At 36.6% G+C, this 21,483-nt stretch overlaps 1 long non-coding RNA gene across 1 annotated transcript in view; it reads right to left on the bottom strand.

The window, feature by feature from the left end:
- The window catches only part of LOC137142667 (uncharacterized), a 42,515-nt gene extending 21,918 nt beyond the window's left edge, over positions 1-20,597 (bottom strand). The window contains exon 1 of the long non-coding RNA XR_010916985.1: positions 20,580-20,597. This is a non-coding gene — a long non-coding RNA (uncharacterized lncRNA). The remainder of the gene's footprint in view (positions 1-20,579) is intronic.
- Positions 20,598-21,483: the final 886 nt, after the last annotated feature.

Here is a 21,483-nt window from a genome sequence, read left to right as displayed (position 1 = left end):
ATGGCATGAATCTATCAACCATATTTCAGAGTGACCCTTCAGGCTGAATACACAACTCAACAGCAGCTAATTTCAGGCCATGTCTTGAATAAAGGCCTTTCCACCACTTTGCTAAATTGCAGGACCAAAATGAATCCCAGTATGGCTAATGCAGGTTCACGAACACGTCACTCTTAGCCAAATCCTTCATCTCTGTTACTTTCTTACATGGCTGAACCGAGGCTTGATGTAGTTGGTGACATCTTTCAAAGGACTGTTCTCAGACTTGAGAGTCTTCAGTGGCTGAGAAATAATGAGAAGGCACCTCCAACTTCTGAAGCCAGACTCAAGTAGCACCACATGTACATGCCTATGAAAATTAGTCTGCACTTTGGTGGAATAAATTAATATACAAACCTAGAAATTCACTACTTAGATACATCTCATTTATAAGGATAAAACTACTATTTTAAATTTCCAGGCTTATAAACCAGTGGGGCTCTCATTAACTGCAGTGGATATGTCTCGCAACACAACTTCTATTTAGAAGGGGAACCACTTTATTTATCAATAGGGCTTGGATTTTAGGCTTAAGAAATGCAGAGATTTATCAACCCACAATATAAAACCCATCATCTTCATGAAACGAATATTGTGGCATAAAATTATGTCAGCTTTTGAAATCCTGTACTATTTGGTTATCTGCTCCAGTAAGGTACTGCAGAGATCCATTACCTCTAGAGGCCAGGGTCTGAATTCAGCAGCAAAACACAGAAATGTGATCTCTGTCAGCCTTCACCTGACACTTACAAAACTAATACACACTGCAGCATAATTGACTGCTTTTGTTCAAAACCCATCAGATGACTGAACATGCACAGCCATTTAATTACTCTTTAATCAGACAGCTTTCTCTGTGATTTGGAAATGTGGGAGAACTGAACATAAAAACACCAACTATACCATTGGGGCTGCCGGTGCAAAATCCAGCTAAAAGCTTGGAGGATTGAAGACAATAAAAAATCGCTACTTCCATTAAAACTCTCTTTAAAGTCTAAGATATTTCAGTTAGTGAGTCCCCCCTCTAACTCTGTAAAGTCAGTCATTTAGTTTTTCTTTTCAAAGCCGCTTTTTAACTTCTTACCTCCTCCCACCACTTGATTTTCCAATCAGAAATGTTCACTTTCCAGAATACTAGCTGAATACTGTAAGTATTGGATTCAAAAGCAGACCATGCAGTTAGAAGGGAGGATTTGAACTGACACAGAAGGATGCTCTGATATTCATCCAAAATGATGGTGAAGATTCTTTCTGCCCAGAGGCAAGACACACTGGCACACTAACGCAGAGATTATTATAATCTGTACTGCAGAAGTAACTAGAGGCTCCCGCTGAGATTGAGCCCTAATGAACAAACACATAGTGAGAGACCATCCCCTGATTTAAGACTATACAAACTAAATTGACAAAATATACAAAATATTAGGGGGAGGAGGGATCACTTTAATAGATAGTTGAAGTTACTTACTCAAATTCAGTGACAGAAAAGAGAACAGAACCCAGGTCTCCTAAATCCACTCTAGTGCTCTAACCATTGGTCAGAGATGTTTTCAAAGAACAGTTCTTAATACTACTGTGCCTGGCCCATGACTATGGGATTTGAATAAGATATTGAGTCTTTTTTTCCACTAGCTTCATTGGAAAGCTAACCAAAATCTGAAAATATTCAGTGATATTTCCAAGTGCCTAGTCTTACTACAATTAACTGCAAATAAATTAAAACAGAAGGGTCCATAATGCTTTGCTAAAGAGATTAGCAGCTAAAACTGCATGCAATTGTTCCAGTCACTCAGTAAAATGGAGAGTTTGTTTGTTTAGTTAGTATGTCTGAAACACATACATCTAGGCACATTCCTATACATTAAAATAAAGAGGATGTTCATACTCCACATCTGGACATTTAGATACCCATTTTGGCACCTAACTACTCATTACAGATGCCAAAATGTTAATGTAAGGGCCAATTTCTGCTCATGGATTTCAAATGTGGGATTTGACATCATACTGAGATGTCCATGTTTAAAAACTGGGGCTCTATATGCAAAAGATTCAATGGATCTTTCCCAGTATTTCTGTACTGGTTGCTGTCCTATTAGCATTGACCATGTTTCAGCTGTATAATGTTGTCTTAAAATTTGGTGCAGAGAAGTCTTTCTGAACTCAAAAGAATATAAAACTCACGAATAATAATGTGAGAAGTAATTTTAAGGGTGTTTGTGGCTGTATTATAATTATACTATCTAGCAACAATAACTGTTATTATTAGGATTCTACTTCTCCCACTAAAGCACTTGGTGTGCCATTTACCACAGAATGCCAGCTATCCATCATCCCAGAAAAATGACCCCCTCCCACATGCTGCCTACTCCAGTTAATTTTGATTAAGCAGGCGGTGCCTGCATTAAGTGTTTTGGTACAGAGCATTTTGTTTTGTACCAGTTTAGTTTATACTTCATTTCACTGAGATTCTGTTGTAAAATCAGCTGACCATAATGATTTTAGAAAGGTTTATTAAATTAGTGGTTACCGTAATAAGGTCTCTGGTGACATTTTTTGTGTGTGCTTACGCTCTTTAGGAGGATTTTAGAGAGCAAGGCTTTTGTTGTTGCTTTTTATTTATTTTGAGAAGTATGGGGATCTCTCACTAACTATCTTGGTAGTCTTAATTTGGGATTTAAAGACTTAAATACTATGAAGTTATATAAGGCTATAAAGTACTGTATTACTATGAGGCTTAAATACTATAAATACGGGCCAGATTCAATTCTGTTACACTGGTGTAAATCTGCAGTAACTACACTGATGTTAATGAAATTACTCCTGATTATACTTATGTACAGCAACTGAAAGCAAGATTTGGTCCAGTACATGCAATGATTTACTGGATAGAAGGTAGAGAGGCATAGGACAGCTAACAAAGGTGATTGCCACGCTGTGTAGAGAGGGCATGTTTAAAAGAGTTCATGTACTGTTATTTATTAAAGGCCTGGGTGGGGGGGCATACATTTTATTAAATGTTTTATTAAAATGAGATGATGAATTGGCTTGTTTGTTGAATTATAATGTGAGATTTTGGGGTGAACAATTACAGGTAATCTCTGCTCTTCCAGTAGAGTTTAGATATTGTTAGAGGTAGCATGACAGTAGATAGAAGCCTCGATTCAGTAGGGAACTTTAGGATACAAGTTTCCTGCTTCCATCTATTCTGATGAAAAATAGCATATAACTCTAAATTGGGTCACAGTGTTCTCATTTTTTGTACGGTAACAAATTTCTTTTCTAATCTTCCCTGGTTTTTCACTGACCGCTCAGAGCTTATGTAAAACAGAAAATACATGGTCACATCTTCTTGTTTTTGTTACGAAGCTATGAGTAGTTCAGCATGGGCAAGAACTTAGCAGATGTACACTGAAGGATTCCTTGCAACATTTAGCTGTTCGAATTAAATGTATATGTTACAGCTTTTCTGAACTGTTGCACACACGTGGCTTCATGAAGACATTTGTTAAGATATATCACCAGGATCCAGGAGGTTCAATAATAAGATGAGAAGAAATAACAGCAGTGGCAAACACCTGGGCTTTTGGATTATGGAAGCAAGACATTGCTTAAAAAGAATTGGGATTTGGCACAAGAGGGTATTCCAGAGTAACAGAAGAAAAAAGAGTTGAATTGTTAAAATATACAAATTAATAATACACTAGAACAGTTATGCAGTTTCTTAACCATTCTATTAATAGCTCCACTATCCTACAGCTAAGAGAAGTTCTCAGATTGAAGACATACTGGAAAACTTTTTTCAACGTTTGAGTACTTCTAAAGAAAATATTTCTTACCCAGCAGCACATTTATATGTCCTTGAGAACAGTAGCAAGACAAATATAGTGTATCTATGTGCTCTTGGAATTAATCAGTAAAGGATAATAATAATGATGATAATATAATGCCTATTAAGATAGATTCTACTGAAACTGACTAGTTTTACTAAACCTGAAAGAGCCAATGGGGCAGCTGCAAGTCTCTACTGTCTTGTGGTCTCCCACACAAAACTAAAATAAATAATAAATAACAATAACAATACTTTGCACTTCCATATTACCTTCGAGACAAACATTTTAAAGTTCTTTACAAACATGAAATTAAGCTCACAATAGCTCTTTGACCTAAGGAAGTATTATTTTACAGATTTTACATTTTACAGACAGCGTGACTGAGGCAGAAAGACGTAATGTGGCTTTTCCAATTTTACAAAGGAAGTCGATGGCAGAACCCACATTACAACTTCTGATTCCTAGTCCTCTACTTAGTTACAAAACCATTTTTTCCTCAAAAGAAAGTGTTGCCAACTCTCATGATTTTTTCACGAGTCTTGTTATTATTGTTTTCCTTAAAGCCCCAGCTCCTGGAATCAAGTGGAGATGTGATGATTTCAGCCTTCATTCTTAAAGAAAAAGTAAGTTTCTACCCTTGTGGCTATAAAGAAAGTGTCAAAGTGTGATCCCAGTGCACCCTAAAAGCCCAAAAGCAGAAGGCAAATAAAAAGTACACCAAATCTATTATTTTTACATAGTCTCATTATTTTAAAGCCAATTTTAAAGCCATTATTTTAAAGCCAACTTTCTATCAAGAAGGAGTTCAGAGACAAGTGACAAATGATTAGAGGTATGGTGAGACTTCTATATGAGGACAGAATGAAAAGATCAGGACTATTTAATTTAAAAGAAGATGAATAAGAGGGGGCTTAACAGAAGTATATAAAATAATGAACAATTCAGAGAAGTCAAGCACTCCATGTTTGTCTCCGTCATAACACAAGAACAATAGAACTTCCAGTAAAACAGAAAGACAAATTTAAAAGTAATCTTTTTCCACAACACACAATCAATTTTTAGAACTCACTGTCTTAGTAGGATTCAAAAGAGGATTTGTCAGTTACATAGACAATCAGAACACTCATGGTTTCATTAGATAGAATACTTTTTAAAAGAACTATATAAACTCTCATGGGTCCTGGCAAACAGTGATTTGTAGGGGTTTTGGAGAAACTTCCCCCATGGGCCAATTATTCCATGACAGCCTGTTATGAAGTTCCTTGCATCTTCCTCTTAATCATCAGGTAATGGCCACTGTTGGAGACAGCACACCAGACTAGATGAATCACTGGTCTGATCTGTTATGGCTTTGGCATATTCCTATATTTCTATGGTATCAAATTGAGAGCTCTACCAAATCAGTACCCAACTGTAAAACTCTATTAACAGTTTTCTCTAGTGGTTTAATTTTCAAATTCAGTATCAGCCCTACTGTTTTTAATTGGGAAGGCCATGATAGTGGAATACAACAGTCTGATCTGTATGAAAAACATCACAGGAGATCAAGCATTTAATAAAGTTTCTGTAGGCTTTACAATGACCAACAGGGAGGGAAAATGCTTCTGAAATATGTGCAGCCTTTTAGAATGGAAACTGCCCTCTTCGTCACCTGAAGCTTTAGGCCTGTCTTCATATAGAAAATATACTAAGTGATGAACAACTTATCAATCAAACAATGCTGTGGGATCAATACAATTTACAGACAAGAGGCCTCAAATTCTTTTGACTAATTTGATTTCTTCTGATTTGCAGATCAGCGATTTATTTGAATCATCAACAAGACCTGCCAGATAGTACAGTGCTGACAGCTAAAGACAACAACTACTGGAATCCCATTACAAGTTCTTGTGAGATTATTTGGAAGATCTGTTAGTGTTTCTAAAGAATCACTTGAACATTTTGCAGAGTGCTTTGAGGGCATATGAAGCAAACTCCTTCAAATGGCAGATGTTTGCAATACTTCTCAAATGCCCAGGAAAAACTAAAATGCACAACTTCTTAGCTCCCTGCTCTATACCATTAGCAATATTTTCTTTAAGATCATCACCAACAGAATAGTAAGGGCTAGTTTACACTTAAAACTTACAGCAGCACAACTGTATCAAAACAACTGTGCCACTGTAAGAGCATTTGTGTAGTGGCGTTATGTCGAGGGAGAGCGTCTCACACTGACATAGTGCTGTTCACACTAGCGCTTTTGCCAGAAAAACTTAAGTCACTCAGGGGGCTGTTTTTTTCACATCCAAAGTGACAAAAGTTTTGCCGGCATAAGTGCTAGTGTAGACAAGGCCTAAGTTTTATTCTCCTTTCAGTCTACTCAGACAAGACAGATTTTGTTTTCGGGAGATGTTTAGTTTGTAATGTATAGTGCCCATTGAAAGTTGTTTATAACTCCTCTCCTATGTAAGGTTTTCCAGACGCTTTGGTGGTGTCATGAGATATATTTCATAGTATGCTCATGTAAGAGTGAGCTGCTTAAATTGCTGTGCAAGTCCCTGTAACAACATAAAAACTGCAAGTTACAATGCAGCAAGGATTGCATTCTTATGGTGCTAGCTCCTTATTAAACACTGCCGTTCTGTGTGTGACTTGGCTCTCTTTCCCCAAAAGTCACAACTTCCTTTTTGAACCCTTTTTTCCCTTGGAAGAGAAAACAGAGAACCCAGAGATATAAAGAAACATTTAGATAGTATGCTTATATATGCTTGACTGTAAGTCAACCTAACTTTTCAATTCCTAAGGAAGTATGGTGTGTATTTTTATGTGTAGTATCATAAAATAAATTAAAGACATTACCATAAAGTGATTTCTTAGGGAATTGAAAAAAAAATCAATTTCCTCAAAATCATTTACCAGTTTTCAAACAATTCAAGAACTATAAGCATTTCATGTTTCATTCAGATGTGTCTTTATATCAGATGTAACATAAGTCTTGTTAGATGCAAAGGTTGCTTTAGTAATTTTTTTTTTATTAAGCTCTGTAATAAACACTAAAGTAAAATCCTCTTCAGGAACAAGATAAGAAATTCAAGGGAGGACCACATAAACTGGTGAATTGATGCAGCAGGAATAAAGCACAGGTAGCGAGTCAGATTACTCAAAAATCAAGTAAGTCAAACAAATAAGAAAAAAAAATTAAAAAAACCTCTCCCAACCAAGGGTTCATCCAACTCCAATGACCCAGACATTTGGGACTGTACTGAGTTTGCCCAAGGTGGTGGCTTAAGGTTCAAGCATCAGGTCATCCCTTGAAAACAAAAGTTCAATTCTCAATATATTCTCACCTTCTCCGTCTTTGGAGGTAGATACACTAAAAACTATGTGAATTGTATCCATTTTTAGACAAGACCTTAAAAAACCAAGATGGTGTTTGCTCTGCAATGACATTAGAAAACCCATAACACTTTTCAAAACAGTAGTAGTTTATTCCCATGTCTTTGGCTAAAATTTAATTCCCTCATTATTGAACAGTGTTTTTATATACCAGTTGTTCAGATGGCTGTCAAGTTCCACCCCAGAAATGGATAAATATTACTAGTGCTCTAAAACACCAGATTCTGGCATTACAACCTTTGCAGTGTGTCTGTAATTATGGCAGTAAAATTGTTTTACACAGAAATTGTCTGCTGGTCTAAGAGGTGCCAGGCTCCTAAAGAGATAGAGAGAATGTACGAAAAAGCCAAAAGTAAACTACAACAAAAGGATTAAGCTGAAATTTTGCAGAATAGCTGTACAGCACAAATAACACAAAATTAATTCTAACAAATATATTAACACATGCAGATGTAATTAGTTTCCTAGATTAGATGCATATTTTAATTTACATAGGAACATCTATCTATCTATCTATCTATCTATCTAATCGCCATATATAAAATTAAGATTCTAGGTAAATTACAAAAGTAAATGGATTACCACTCACTAAATACTGGCATGGTGTTTAACACAGCAGATTTAAAAAAAAACTGAACTAATCCTGATCTGTCCAAGAAAAGGGTACACAATTCTGACAGATCCCTTAGTACAGGCAGTGGGAGTAAAACATACCCATACGATAATCACATCCTTACAGAAATTGAAAACGTATGTGAAAGTCCTGGTGGTCCTGCAAAAATATAAACTCATAAAACGATTTCTTGATTCAATGTCATCATTCATTTCTTTCATTTGAGAAATCAGAGTTTTAGCAGGACATACAAAGATTGATAGCTTTTTCATAAAAGGATATTTTATGAAACAGTGAAATGTAGCATATTTCTACCTGATAAATGCGGAGACCTGTAAACTTTGAACCCATATTGGCTTTTGTTGCTTGTGACCCTGTTTAAGTGATTTATTTTCTTTTAACAACTGCAGTCGGCAGGAGGTTGAATATACTGTGTAGATGTTCAATTCTGTTGAAAATGAAATAGTTTAAACTCAGAATGGTTAACATCAGAAGCTCTAGTACTGCAGTCATATCATTTTCATTTTAGTATCCTTTTTAGAAGCAATATTTATGGTTTGAGAAAATATGTAATTTATAAAAACAGCTTGGCAGGCTGCCCCAGAGCTGTGGATCCTGGAAGTCCAGGCTGCTGAGGTGCTAGGCAGGCAAGCTGGCAGAAAACCAGGATATCTGATGGAAACCTGCCCGGTTTCCAGAGGAACTTGGTTGAAATTGAACCATCTCTACAAAATGTTTCCATTTCAATGAATTGGCAAATTCTGACCAAAAAATGTTTTGTTGGAATTTTTCCAAACAGCTCTATCCACAAGGCCATCTTTACACTCTTACACCAAGGGCTAGTCTACACTTAAAACTTTCAGAGCGGCATAGCTGTATTGATACAGCTGTGCTGCTGTAATAGCACGTATGTAGCCGTGTTATGTTGACGGGAGAGCGCTTTCCCGTCGCCATAATAAAACCACCTAAAAGAGTGGTGGTAGCTATGTCGGTGGGAGAGCGTCTCCAGCCGACATAGCACTATCCACACAAGTGCTTATGCTGGCAAAATTTATGATGCTGGGTGAGGCGCTCACACCCGAGTGACAAAAGTTTTGCCAGTTTAAGTGCTAGTGTAGACAAGACCTAACTTAACTCCCTTATGCTCACTTGGCTTCCCCTTTACTTATACTCTACCAGCATGCAATGGAGTCTAATGGGGTAATTTACACACCAAGAAGCAGGAAGAATGTGTAAAATGGTGTATATTAGAACAGTTCAACACCCTTCAATTTACATATTGTTCTGCCTCACAGATGCAGAGCTCAGCCCCAATCCAAGTATTTTCTCCACATAAAAACTAGAGATTTCCTCGCAATGGAAGGGATTTGAGTCAGCCACTGAGAAGAAACAACCAGATTAAGCAACTATTTACCACCAGAAACAGTCTTCTATGAGATTTTGCAGAGGCAATGATGGAGACCAAGAACTTTTGCCTTTTACAGTCACAACAGAAAAAAAATTAAAAGTTCTTATAATACATAAGTTTCAGCATGAGACTTACCCCACTAGTGCTGTAGCTGTCCTCACTCTCACTTCATCTGTCACAGGTCATCTGTAACCCCTGGTGCCCTCTAAGCACAAGAGAAGAGGCATCTTACAGGATACCCTTTCTTTCAGATCTGATTCTCACTAGCATGACTCTTGTCTTTGATATCTCAAGTTTAGACTACTGAAATAGGGCAATCCCTTAAAGCTATCTGAAAGCTTAAACTAGTGCATAATGCAACTACCTGCTTAGGAAGAGGAATTTTCCCAAGTAAACATATACCACTGCTCTACTATATTTGCAGGGGCTGCCTGTTAGTTTTCACATGGAGTCACAGGTATTCTTTGTGACCTATAAAGCCCTAACTGGAATGAGACTTGCTTACCCAAGAGTTCCTCTCTCTCCCCTTGTGATACTATTGCAGTTACAGTCAGTGAAGGTCTTCAAGCTGGAGACCCCTCAGTTTATCTGGTGGCAGGATGTTTAATGTGAAGGGCCCCTGAATTTGGGAATCTCTTTTCCACAATTGGTCCAAAAGACCTTGAGCTTGCTGACCTTCAGGGTGCACTTGAAGGCACATCTATTCTCCTGGACATAGTTGAGGAGGGTTGAAGTGTATGGTGGCTGTGTTCTTGGGGAGAATTCTTTTTGTATCTAATTGCTTGGAAGATATTTTGTTATGTGATTTGGGAATTGTATTAGGATAGATGCTATCTTAATTATATTGTATGTATTATTAGGTATTTTAAGACTACGTTAAAGTGCCTAGAGCTCTAGGATATAAAATAAAATGGATACATACAATAAAATAAAGAGTACATCTGTTTTATAATCATTTAAATTGTTCATTTCTCTCATACACTGTAAACTTCTTAGAGCAGGGACATTGTCTATATGTGTATTTTGTAAAGCATCAATGAGTGTATGGCATTATATATATAAAATACATAAAATAAATGTTTAAAATTCCCCACATTTTTATTCACATATTTCTATGGATAGTAATTAGAAAATAAAAGTTACGAAGCAGAAGAGTCCTACTATTCCAGAGTTAGTTTGTTCTTATTAAAGCCTCCTGACTTTGAAGCAATAGACACAGCACTCACGATTGTTCTCAATTTATGAGAAACTATCTTTTATCAGCTTGGCCAACAACCGGCAAAATGATTTAGTAATTTTGATTTATTGAATATTATGAAATAGACATTTTAATAAAAGAACTCCTTTTAAGTATTTATTAACATGGAATTAATGACAGTAGGGCTAGATAGTAATACCCTTTCTCTTGTTGAGGAGCACCTTACTCCACAAAGGGTCCCATTGACATCAATGGGATTACTTGTAGAGTAATATTGTACTCAATCTGAGTGAGGATATTGGAATTTGATCCTTAGAAATTTGGCAAATTCTGCAAACGGTAACAATGTGGCTACTCCTCTAAGTAAAGTTACTTGTGTATGTGACTGTTTAGCCCAAAGTAATGGAACTTTTGACTTCAGTAACCACTGTTTCCTGACCTCCAGAAAAAATAATTTCCAAAGATGGATTTCCCATATTTAGACTCTAAGCTAAAGACATTTATTATGTTAATAGTACTTAATGCGCAGTACATGTTGCTGTACAAGAGAGCTACATTTTTATAAGAAAATCATTCTTGAGGAGAAAGCTACAGGCTCCATAAGGGCCTGTACCAATGGATCTGATTATAGGATCAAGGCCTCGTACTGTATTTGTCTAAATTACATTGAAAACTGCTCAAAGAATGGGACTGTCTTACCCCTGGTACACTCTCTCTCTCTCTCTCTCTCTGTATATATATACATATATATAGTTTAAAAAATAAGATTCCAGTCAACTCTTTTGATTAGCCACAAAGTAAAGAACTGGCCTACTTAAGAATAGTGTTGGCACTTAAAAATAAATAATAATAAAAGCAAACTAATTTCTACACCAATAACCTAAAATATTTCTTATGACTCTTTTTTCTAGGATCTATAATATTTCTTCTCAATATACTAATAAATTAGTCCCCGATTTCTGTTTACAACAAATAATTTATTTAATTTGGCCTTTTTTCTACAAATTGCCCAGGAGCAAGCTGTGATTTTCTTTAATTTATCTTTTATAAAATATTATTTGCCAAATAATTTATGTAAATATTTTAGGCTGTAAATTGTGCACAAAATACAGAGTTTAAGTTTGGACAGGTTATGTAGGTCACATGGTATATTTCTGTTCCCTGATTGGGTGACTATAATGCTTAGAACTATGTTTCCAATGCAAATGCTTGGGTTTAGTAAATCAATATTTGCTTTATGCAAACATATTCCATTAATCCCTATAAATTTGCTGTTCCTGAAAAAATTCCTAATAGGAAACTCATATTTCGTAGATAAATGGAAAAACAAATATAGTCATAGCAAATCGGCAAAAGCCTCTGAAGAAAATTTGCAGTATTTGCCCAGTTCTGTTTATAAATATATAGTAAAGAGACTGTTTCTTATTATTTAAAAATTTGGTTTAGTTTTTAAAATTGCCAATGTTAAAGGTTTCTGTTATATGGTTCCTGAAGGTCAGAGTTGAAAATTTCAACTTGAGGTTCTATTGAGATATAGTCACTGTACTTTAGTAAGTCATTCCATTATCCATGGTTATAATCTTCACTGACTTCAGAAGTAATTGCTTTACTAAACAAAAAGGAAGTCTGATTCTAATTTGCTATCTAGATCTACATTCTTATATTCTTTTTATAGATTTTTGAACAAGTTATCACTAGAATCTTCCTTCACTCAAACATAAGTGAAAGTTTTATCTTTCTTCGGATATCACAAAAATAATTTATTACTAAGGAAACAAAACCTTTTGTCTCACAGTATATTTCTTCGCGACAGCTGTGGTATTTCAACGAAAGCACAAAAGCTGTGATGGTCTGGACTGCAATCAACCATTTTTAAAAGGAAATTTTTACAGACTTTTAATAAGATCTTCTAACATAATTTATGAGGAGAGGTTTTGAAGTGAAGAGGCATTGTTTGGCAAAGTGTTCCTCCTCTAATCTCAGGAAATTTAAATAATAGAGTGCTCATTTCCTCTAAACTTGGGATTTCTTCTAAAAAAATGGTTAAGAAAAACACCTGCTACACAAGCTCCAAAATAAGTGTGTCTATAGTCCAAATAAAATATATTTGTAAAGGCTTTTTTGAAGACAAAAAGTCCCATGTATGAGCCAACTATTATTAATAATGTAATACTGAATTTTACTTATTAAATTCAGAGCATATTTTATTTTTTACCTTTTTAAAGCAGGTGACAAGTTAGTCTGAGCAATGGCAGGTAGAAAAAAAATCTATGTGATTAGGACTAATTTGAAAGAAGCAGGGAGATGTTGATTATTTACAACCAGTTTAAGATAAAACCAGATAAGCATCCAAACAGTCACATATTTGCTGAAATTATTCAGATTTCCTATAATTACAAAACTTGGAAGTATCGGAAAATGGGCTTCCTGGTGAGATATCTGATATGTCTTTCAAGAACATGCTCTCAAAGGGTATTTTAGCATGTCCCCTTCCAGTCCCAGACAGAACCAGGAAATACAGATGCACAGGAAAGTGAAAATTAATTTTTATAAAAAAGTAGAACTTTATAATAAAGTCCAAACTTTTCTGGACATCAAGTACATTTTGATTTGGGATTCATTTGAGTTTTGGGCAAAGGTTCGGGTCAGTTCTTATTTTAGCTGGACAAGTTACCATCCACAGCTCACATTTAAAGAAAGGCTTTCCTAACTATGCTGTCCTAACTATGGTCAGATCTTCCCCTCCTGAGGAAAAAAAAAAGTGAGAGGAGCCTTAGAAGGAAGAAATCTCTGTCGGGATTCCCCCCTGTTCCATAGCAACATGGCTACAATAGAAAGCCACACTACCATAGTTTCCTCCTGGTCACCAGTGTGTCAGGGATCTCAAGCAAGCACTCAGCAGAAAAGATAACACAGTTGCAGAGCTGGAGGGGGTACCAGTTTCTCTAACCAGTTTCTACAAGGCTGGGTCTATTTGCAGTAATCCCTTCCACCCCAAACAATCACCAGCTAACTCAATTTTCATCTCCTCATCCAGACATCAGACTACATAGAGAGCCCTCCCAAGATCTGGAGAGGAAAAAAAGGCAACTGTGCTGGGCTCCTCTCTTGAATGGAAAGGGGAGTTCTGTGTGAGAAGGATCTCCTCAAAGTGGGGAGGACCTGGACCTCAACAGTCCACCCCTGCAAACTCTCACTCACAAGAATTGTCAATTGACTTAAAAAGACTACTTGCCTCCATAAAGCCTTCTCATGTGAGTAGGAGTTTGCAGGTTCTGGCCCCTGAAGGCTTAAAGAACAGTTTTCTTCATCACAGTGCCCAGAGAATGCAGGCTAGGACACCCATTCTGCTCTAGGCTCCATCTCTTTTTTTCTGGCCCCATCTACTGTAGGAAAATAATCTGATTCAAAACGGGTATCAATCACTCATCGCCTCATGTCTCTGTCCTTCATACTCCCCTCAAGAGGGTTGAAAATAATTTGGCCACTGACACAGATATATCTATGTGCTATAGCCTTTTGAAATCATGCTGGACTTTTCTGTGCTCTCTCTTTGTTCTGGGCCATACCCTTACTTGGAGGGGTTGTGGCCTGTATACATTCCACTATGAAGATCTTCCTAATCCACTCATCCTTGTTAGCATTAGTAGACTGCAGACAAACAGCTTGTCAGGTAGCTGCATTCCACTGCAGTCCTCCCTGTTTGTACAGGGATGTCTGGCTGCTTGAGGCAAGGTTTTAACCCCATCCATGCCAGAGCCTGTATGGAGTTCATGCACTAAATATAAATATAAATCACTGCAGACAGTGATTGACACTTCCCACAACACACCTTTCAAGATCCATGGGTCCTGCACATGCCTATGATAACATGTGGTGTACCTCATCCAGGGCACTAAATGCCCAATAACAACTATGTGGGTGAAATCAGACAATCAGAAATCACTATGCTCTCAAATGAACTCACACGGGAAAATGATAAAAGACAAAAACACCCTGTCACCTGTGGGTGAACACTTTTCATAAAGCGATCACTCTATATCTGACTTATCAGTCCTCATCCTCAAAGGAAACCTGTGCAACACTTTCAATAGATGTGCCTGGGAGCTTAAATTCATAACTTCTGCTAGACACTAAAAATCTTGGTCTTAATACAGACATTATTATTACAACAATTTATAATCCACTAACCCCTCTTTCTGTCCTATGACTACAGCGATGTTAATGGGCCCCTTCACCTTGAATGGTCCCTTAAAATATGTACTATTTATGCTAAACTATCTGTTCAATCTTGTATTTAGCTGTGACGCTCTTAATATGTTTCCCAGATCTGAAAAAGAGCTCTGCATAAGCTTGAAAGCTTGTCTCTCTCACCAACAGAAGTTGGTCCAATAAAAGATATTACCTCACCCACCTTGTCCCTCTAAAACGTTTCAGATTCAGTTCTATAAAATAGAGTTTCATATATAGGGGTGTTATGTTTTCAGTGATAACTAAAGCATGTTCTTTTACTTAACTTCCCTAAGATCAGTTGCTTCAAAAAACCACATACATTTTATATTCAAATGCTTCCTGAGATCCCAAATTCAAATGCCAACAGAGTCCCCAAGCACCTCAAACCTTCTGGGAAAACTAAAATAAGCACCATGTAATATACTGCATGTAAATTTTTCAGAGGAGTCCAATGTTTTATTTATTTAATAACACACAATGAGCCTGTATCTGGATACATCACCACAGCAAAGAGCAGAAATTAAAGATCTCATGACAAATCAGGTTTGCATTAGTATTCTTGGCCAGTATGTCCCTTTTCCCACCCAAACCTGGCAGCATGCTGTGCACTGGTTGTCCAGTGCCTTTCTCCCAGAGATGGCTGCTTTTTCAGTGGTGCTGGATAAAAGACATTTGCGAAGTGCTTTGGGATAAAAAACCAGTAGTGCCAAGATTTTCACAGTGCTAAACACTCGCATGCTAAAAAACTTTAAAATCCCTTTAAAGTTTCACAAGTTGGGCACCTAAAAAATGGAGGTATCCAAAACTCTGAAATTAGTCACTTGAAATTCTTAATCTACGTAAATACAAAATATGATTTTTAAAAATGACAACATAAATCAGATAATATTAAAATATGCTGTTTGGGAAAGTAGTTTTAGTAACGATATCTCACAATACATTTAAATCGGGGTTGACTGTTTCAAAAAACATTGCTAAAACCAGTAATATAACAAGTTGGGATTTGGATGATGGTGTGCTATAAGTAGAAGCACAATTTATAGTACCACAAGCTTGCAGACCAAAGCTAACCAGGGTCATTAATTATTATTATTATTATTATTTAATATTCACATTAAGCTAGTGCATAGAGGTCCTGATCAGGGTCAAGGCTTCACTGAGCTCAGGAGGTAGAAGCAGACACAATCCTTGTCCCAAAGAGCTCACAGTCAGAGAGTCTGGTCAGTGCTTGTTTTAGAAATCTCTAGTAAGAAAAGACTCCAGTGTTATAGATAACAATCTCCATGACTTAGTAAAAACTGTTTATGTTCTTTAAAACGTTTCTGAAATAGTTTATCTGTAAAATATATGGAATGTACAACAATAAATGATAGTGTGGCAAGACACAGTATAAAGGTTTTAATGGTATGAGCTTGAAACTGATATGTTTTCTGTATGTGACACACATTTTACAAAGTACTTCAGAAATATTTCACAGTTTCTAAAAATTGTTATGGCTTGGGACAAAGAGATCTGTTGAAAGCATGTCCAGGGCAAGACCATGGTATCTGTGATTACTGTGATCCAATTATCCAGAACTCCTGAGAGGGGCATGATGGAACTGCAGCCAGTATTCCAGCACACAGACTAGAGAGCAATGGCTGCAGACCTCCGCCCTGGAGGCCCATAGTATTCCCACAGGCTGGCGTTGTAGATTGCATTCCCCTCAGCTCGCACAGAATTCCACATGCAAAGATAAATTAAACAGGTTTTCTGCAGGGGAGTTGGAATTTCAGCCTTGGTTTATAACGTTAAGTTGAAGCCAACAAGTTGCGTTTTAATGGGAATTGCAAAATTTTCATAAAAGAGAATTTCCAGAATTACAAAAGTAACATCTGCCCTTGTTAAAGCAGGGTAATCTTACTGTGGCCTTGTTTAGCCAATGTAGCTCTAGCATTCATTGTAAACTGCTAGCTTTTCCCAGCTACTGCATAACATATCTACACAAGGATTTGGATTTTTTTTTTCTTCAAAAACATTCAATTAATATTCAAGGAGTCATTGTTTCTAAAAGCTTTTTTAAATTAATTGTTAAAATTAATCCATCATGCACAGGAATCTATTAATCTTTCATTCTATTTTTATTAGTGCCCATCTGCACTTTAAGGCTGAAGTTTTGTTTGTAATATTGAGGCTAGATACTCATTAACATCAGTATGCTCTTTTTGCTCAACAAACAACATTATCACTTCAGGAAGGCATTCCTGGTGCTATGATGAGTAAATCAATATAATTACAGTAAATCAATATACTGCAGATTGTTTATTTAAACTTTTGAAGCATGAAGCAAATCTAGTCATTGTGGACTGTACTGCGCTTAAAAACCCTAAGTTATTTACATCAGGAATAAGAGTTTATGAAGCATTAGATCAGCAAGATGATTCACACTTTCTAGTGTAAACTATAAAAAACATAGGGTTGCAGTACCAACCTCAAAAAGCCCATTAAAAAAGTAATCACTTCAGCTCCCTTTTCCCGGTACTGCACATTTCACTACTGTTCTTTTTCTCACAGAAATGTCTGATTTAAATTAGTTTATGACTTACAGAGTATGAAAAAGCTCTTTACTATTTGCTAACTGCTACTATTGCCAAGCAATAATAAGCCAGGACCTCCTTCCTACAAAAGGTATGTGTTATTAAATATAAGACACTGGAAAGATTTTAACTCAGTTATCAATCTTGAGGCCTTTTATTTGTCTATACAAGCTACTCATCATAACACCAGAAATACTTTCATATAGGCTGCTTTGTTCCCTTCTGTCTCCTTGGCACCACAGTTCCTGCCCTAGTCTCTCCTGTGGATGCTTCTCCCAGAATCTTTCTTCTTATGTTTTGGAGGGTTCCCCAGCATGTAGGTGTGGTGGGGGAAATTAGAAGAAAAGCAGTTGTCCCACAGGCCTGCCCTTTCACACCTGCTTCTGCAGGATGAATGGAGGGGAAATTATGCCCTAGAGGCGCCATCCCTTCCTTTCGTGGCCAACCCTGCCAACCCTGCTGGCTTCTTGCCCACTATGCAGGCAGAGAACATAATGGAATTTTAGGCATACTGTAACTTTTCTAATGTTGATAATAATTCCCAGTGCTATGAAGGAATTGGCTTATAGTACAGTGTTAGTGGAGGATTTCAACAAAGACTAAGTAATTTAGGAGTACAAGCCTTTCAATGAGACTTTTGTTCTTAAATCGGTAGGCGTTTTTGACACTCCAACCCTAGTGACTATTAATTATAAATATGATTATTAAAAGTAACAGGAGAAGGGAAGAAAAACTGGATTTGGTTGTTTCATTTTTCCTTCCAATCTTTTTGGCTTTTTTAACCTTGCAAATATGAGGAGTATCAAGCCTTGTCTCCCCTGGCATACTGAAGGTCTCCCTTGAACGATGGAGAGAAGTAGATTGGGAATTTTCTCAACCCATAGTTGAAGGGGCACATGTTGAATACTTAACAAGACAGCTTTACCTGCACTTAATAGGAGTTCGAGAGATAAAGGTACAAACAAAAAACAAAACAAAACAAAAACTTTAACATTCTGAATAAAAATTCCCTCCCCTCTCAGTTAATCAAATTATTTTCAAAGTATCTGTGATGTCATAAATCTACTAGTTCTCCAGTGGTCCAGAGAGTTTTCCAAGAAAAACAGAAGAGGTACAACCTTAATTTGTAATGTAAAAAATAGCAGGGAAAATAAACTTTTCTGGGAACAAATATAAAAAGAAAAATCTTTGATTTTTTTATACATCATATAAATGGGCATTATTAATAGATATAAAAATGCAAATATATATACAAATATCTCTATACATAGTATATCAGAGAGTTTGTCACTCTGACTGGATTGGGGGGGGGGCATTTATTATATTTTTAACATCAATACATCAGAATAATAATAATTTATATGAAATATGCCATGTCAGGTACCATTAGAAAGGCTATAATGTGCTAAGTAAGTTAAAAATGTTTATGTTCATGTGTTATGTGTGTAATGGAAGTTATGGATATGTTTTATCTGTATTTCATATCGTATTGTGTTTCTGGGCGACACCCCAGACAGGATGACTGCAGCATTAGCCTGCTTAATGGGCCATTAAAGAAATTCACAAGTACAATGGGCTCAGGGGGAGAAGCCAGGAATTACCTGATAAGTCACCAGGGCTTACTCATGTGACCCTGGACTCCATCTTATTCCTGTAATTTCCACAAGCAGCATGGCAAACATAAAAGGCAGCTGCACCACATCCATTTTGTCTTCGGTCTCCAGCCTACCTCTGGATCAACATCTACAACCATCTACAACTGAAGCTGTGAAACAAAGGACTGAAACCCATCCACATACTGGATGTACACCAGAAGAACTATACAAGCCTGCAAACTCCACAATTCTATTAAAAACCTAATATATATGAACTTTCAAATCAATTGTATGTGTCTGATTGCTTTAATCCTTTAACACTTTTCTTATAGTTTGTTTCTTTCTTTTTATAAAAAACCTTTAGTTTTATTTACTAAAGGATTGGCTGATAGCATGGTATTTTGGGTAAAATCTAAACTTATCTTGATCTGGTACTGTGGCTGACCCTTTGGGGTCAGGAAAAACCTTTCTGGTAAAAAGCACAGAGTTTTAAATAACTGATCTCTTTACTAAACCTAGTGGCTAATTGGGAGCCAAAGACTGAAATGCAGTAAAGGGGGCTGTGTATATTTTTATTTTGGCTTCTTGATAACCAGTGTGGGAAATCAGAAGAACTGTTTGTGGCTGGTTGGGAAGTCTGACTTCAGTGTCACCCACCAGTGTTGGAAAAATATGCCCTCCTTTTACAGCCTGCCCTAACTTTGGCATTTTCAGGTGGCTACCCTAGGCATGGACGGATCACAGAGTTAGTTAAGTATTATCTTCATTTTACAGATGGAAAACTTTGGCACAAACAGATCAAGTGACTTGCCAAAGGTCAAATAGGAAAGTCAATAGCAGGGCTAGGATTAGAACTCAAGACACCTGACTTTCAGTCCTGATTTCTATTCATGTTGCCTCACTATTTATTCTTGCAGAATACTGGGTTAATCATTCCTGTCATTTTTTTACCATGTAACGAGAATCATCTGACAGGAAAAAAAATACCGCAACTAACTTCTGGCAAGAAAAAGTTAATTTTTGAACTAGCTTTTAATATAATGAATAAATAGAATAAATTAGAGAGGGATCAAAACCTTTGACCTGATCACCCCAATATTTAAAAAGGGCTCAAAGTCTGAGCCCAGATCTGGACCAGAATCTGAATTTTGCTAATCTTCTCATGGGATGAACCAAAATCCCTATAAACCTCAGAACTCTAACTGTTTTCAAGCTATTTCTGGATCTGAATTTTGCATCTTCAGCTCAACTTTAGATTAAATGAATGATTAAAATATATACATTCTTCTGAGTGTTAGCACATATTTTATATATGGTATTCTAAATATGACACATCATTGCGGTATCAGGGCACCTTCCAGAAGTGCACTTAGCAAACTGATTAACATGCAATTTGTTCTCTCATCCTTTCCCCAGCAGGAGAAATGTGTGTGCAGCAAAGTGTTTTGTTTTGGCAGTTTTTTTGTTGTTGTCTTTGTTTTTAACATATATGTTTCCTAGTAGTGTAGTAATGTTGTTATTCAGTAGTGCTTATCAGCAATTGGTGAAATTTTAAAACCTTAATTGATAGTAATAACAAAGAAGAGAAGCATAAGAGGTTTATCAAAACCTGGGATGAAAAATCCTGGCCTGACTGAAGTCAATGGGAGTTTTGTCATTGACTTTCTAGCCAGGATTTCAATCCTGGAAAGGATTAAATGTCAGCAACTTACTGTACAGTTGGATTTCCTGTTTGTCGTGACAAGTATCCTGAGATCATCCTTCAGCTTTGTAGATAGTATCCCTCCTGAACCAGTTTTGCACCTATAGGTAGAAGAGTATTGTTTAATTAATTACAAAAGATTACTAAATATTAAAATGAATTCTAAAACTAAAGGAGGCAAAAGATATGTATACTTGAATATGATCAATGCAAAAGGGGTAGCTATAATGGTGGCAATAAGACAAGCAAGAAAAGAACAAAGATTCAAAAAAGCAGAGGGCCAAGAACAGAAGAATTGAAGAGTGTGGCCTCTGTAAAACACGAGTCTTGTGAAAGACAGAAAAAGAGCACGTAGATAGGATTAGAACCATGGCAAGAGGAAACCAGAGACTTTGGAATATCTATACACTTTGGTCTAGATCCTCAAAGGTATTTAGGTGTCTAACTCTCACTGATTTCCTACATACCTTTGAGGATCTGGGTCTCTCTTCTTTCAGGTAAAATAATCCAGTTAAACCAAGATTGGTTAATAGGAACAGTTTACACAGGCAGCAGAGAGCTCTCTAACCTCCCCCATGTAAAAATGATCAGAGGGGAGAAGTTGGGAAAAAAGAAGAAAACTGGCAAATGTCTGTATTACTACAATTGGAAGCATATAGAGCATGGATATTAGTGAAATGTTCATACAGATATACACAAAGCCCACTTACTGAAAGAGCTGATAGCTGTCAGAGCAACAGGAACAGCAAAAGTGGATTTGGTAAAGCAGTAACATTCCGTTTTAGCAGTCTGTAATTTTATAGTGACTGGATATGACCATCTCAGAAATCTGTACCATCTTATCAGAAATCTTGAACCCTTAAATTATGTTGTAGATGATCCTGAAACTTTGCCAAGCTATTGACTGTGAATTC

This window comes from Emydura macquarii, unplaced genomic scaffold, assembly GCF_026122565.2.
Source record: "Emydura macquarii macquarii isolate MOO-44397 ecotype Brisbane River unplaced genomic scaffold, CSIRO-AGI_Emac_v2 contig_3240, whole genome shotgun sequence".
NCBI lineage: Eukaryota > Metazoa > Chordata > Testudines > Chelidae > Emydura > Emydura macquarii.
Note: the sequence above shows the minus strand (reverse complement) of the source record. Positions and strands in the feature narration are given on the sequence as shown.